Genomic DNA, 2,691 nt, shown 5'->3' on the forward strand with positions numbered 1-2,691 from the left:
TTTCTGGAATTTGTTTTTGGTTTTTGTTTGTTTGACCAGTTTAATACCCCTGCCAACGGTGTATGAGAGTATCTATTTTGCTGTGTATAATATTTACTAGCATTTAACGCTTTAATTTTGGTTTTGTTTAGATTATATTGCTTTTTTACTATTATAGATAAACTTTTTTCTTATAATTTTTTTGCCATGCTACTTCTGTGAATTGTTTTCATGCTTTGCTCACATTTTTGTTGAGATGTTAGAGTTTTTCATTGATTTATGTGACATATATATATGTATGTGTGTGTGTGTATATATATATATAGAGAGAGAGAGAGAGAGAAAGAGAGAGAGAAAGACAGAGAGATACATACCAATATACTATAGCTAAAGGTATAAAGCTGGACCTATAGCTGGAGAAAAAAAATAGAAATAGAGGCATAAGTATAGAGGGAGGGAAGAAGGAAGGAAAGGAGAGAGACACAGAGAGGGACGATAACAATGAAATATATGATATAGATATAGATTTTTCATTATTTTAAGATTCCTGAGGAAGAGATCATTTTTTCTGGTTGATTTTTATTATAATTCTTCTGATAGTAATATGTTTCTCTAGATTAACATAATTACCTGTTCCGTTTTCTTAAAGCAACGTGTGTGTTCTATAGAGAGAGACTTTTTTTTAAGAGGGCATATAGTATGTTATTTTAATGTAACTTTTTCTTGCTCCCTTTAGTGAGAAAATCTACTTATGTACCATTTGTAAAATTTTTGACCTCTTTTTCAGCATTTAGTGCCCTCTGGTGTTTGCAAAGAAGGGATGGCAATATATTTTACCTCTAATTTGTTTCCTGCTTATTAGGATTCCTTGGTATGCATGAATTGTATCAATACAGATTGAGCTAATGCTTGAATATTTTCACATTTACTTCAGAAACAAAAATGAGTGACAGACAACTAGTTATTTGGGGAGAGTTCTGGCATTAAAAATTATCTGGGCTTTCCATCTGGCAAATGACAGAATGAAATTGCCGGGGAAACTTAGTTACCAGAGTGACTCTCCTTTACAAAGTCAGGAAACAAAATATTCACATTCCGTCTGTGAAGTCCACTGACTTGATAATGTAGCAAATATTGTAAGAATAAAAGCAGCAGGAGGGAAAGGGAACTACCAGGGGGAAGAAAGGAGGAGAAGAAAAAGAGCAATGTCGCCTCCCGGGGCCCCGCCCCTGCGCGCCGGTCCAGCCGGCTCGCCCCGGCTCGCTCCGGCCCCGCCCCGCCCCCTCCGGCCAGGGGTGCTCTAGATGCTGCGCGGAGACCCTCTGCACCCCTGCGAACATGGCGCTGCGAGTGGCGCGGAGCGTGCGGGCCGCGATCTGCAGCCTGCGCTCCATCTCTGCGCCCAACGCGTCCTGCCCGCCGCGGCCCTGGGGACTGCGGGCGGGCGCCGTCCGGGCGCTGTGCACCGGCCCCGTTCTGCTGTCGGGTCGTAAATTCATAGACAAACATGAATGGGTAACAACAGAAAACGGTGTTGGAACAGTGGGAATCAGCAATTTTGCACAGGAAGCTTTGGGAGATGTTGTTTACTGTAGTCTGTCTGAAGTTGGGACAAAATTGAACAAACGAGGAATTTGGTGCTTTGGAAAGTGTGAAAGCTGCTAGTGAACTCTATTCTCTATCAGGAGAAGTAACTGAAATTAATGAAGCTCTAGCAGAAAATGCAGGACTTGTCAACAAATCTTGTTATGAAGATGGTTGGCTGATCAAGATGACACTCAGTAACCCTTCAGAACTAGATGAACTAATGAGTGAAGAAGCATATGAGAAATACATAAAATCTATTGAGGAGTGAAAATGGAACCCCTAAATAAACTAGTTTGAAACAACTTAATCTAGTATAGTTGTCTTAAATTAGTGGTGGATAGATTTTTAAAAAGCAACTTTTAGCAAAAGAAACTACTTGCAACAATGTTGCCTGAAGAAAATTTTTACCCCTTAACTTCCTAATGATTTCACATAAACACTATGCATCTTTTTCACAACACCCTGTGATTTTTAGGCTAGTCTCTAGTTATAATACTCAGAATTCCTGAAATTATCTGTGGTAAAACTAGTTACAAAAATTATGTAATTCAAGGATAACATTGTTATCTTAACCTTATATAATATTGTAACTTGCTTACAGCCATCCCTGGATTTGGGTCAAAATACTCAATGAACTTGCCACTGGAAATCAATGACAGTGGAGAAAAGTTTGTTAGTTGTATAGTGTCCAGTGAAGAACATTACTATCTTAATTTTGCAATATACTGTGTTTGCTAGTGCTATTTTTATACAGTGAAGCAACAGCCTTGCAGGAAAATAAGAAACAGTTTAATAATAAAATATTCAACTTCTTAAAAAAAAAAGAGCAATGTCTCTTTGCTGTCAAAGGACTACCATATTCTTTCCAGGGGATTCACTTCCTCTTCATGATTTTTCATTTTTCCATCTAATATAGAGATTCTACACTCACCACCTCTGCAGCTTTGGGTTATTTCATTTATTTAATGTGGGCTTCAGTTTTCTTCTCTGTACACTGAAATTTACCTAGTTCAGTAATTTTCAAAATTTTTGAGGAGGAAGAGGAAGAGTAGGCACTTATAAAACAAAATATTCCATGGAAGTCTAATGTAAAATGCAGAGAAAATCAAAGTTAACCCAGTTCAA

At 38.1% G+C, this 2,691-nt stretch overlaps 1 pseudogene across 1 annotated transcript; it reads left to right on the forward strand.

Moving 5' to 3' along the window:
- The first annotated feature begins 1,317 nt into the window (after window positions 1–1,317).
- On the forward strand, window positions 1,318–1,834 carry LOC307055794 (glycine cleavage system H protein, mitochondrial-like; annotated as a pseudogene). The gene has a single exon. The product of its transcript is annotated as a glycine cleavage system H protein, mitochondrial-like (transcript).
- Window positions 1,835–2,691: the final 857 nt, after the last annotated feature.

This window comes from Hyperoodon ampullatus (genome assembly GCF_949752795.1).
Source record: "Hyperoodon ampullatus genome assembly, chromosome: 7".
Taxonomy (NCBI): domain Eukaryota; kingdom Metazoa; phylum Chordata; class Mammalia; order Artiodactyla; family Ziphiidae; genus Hyperoodon; species Hyperoodon ampullatus.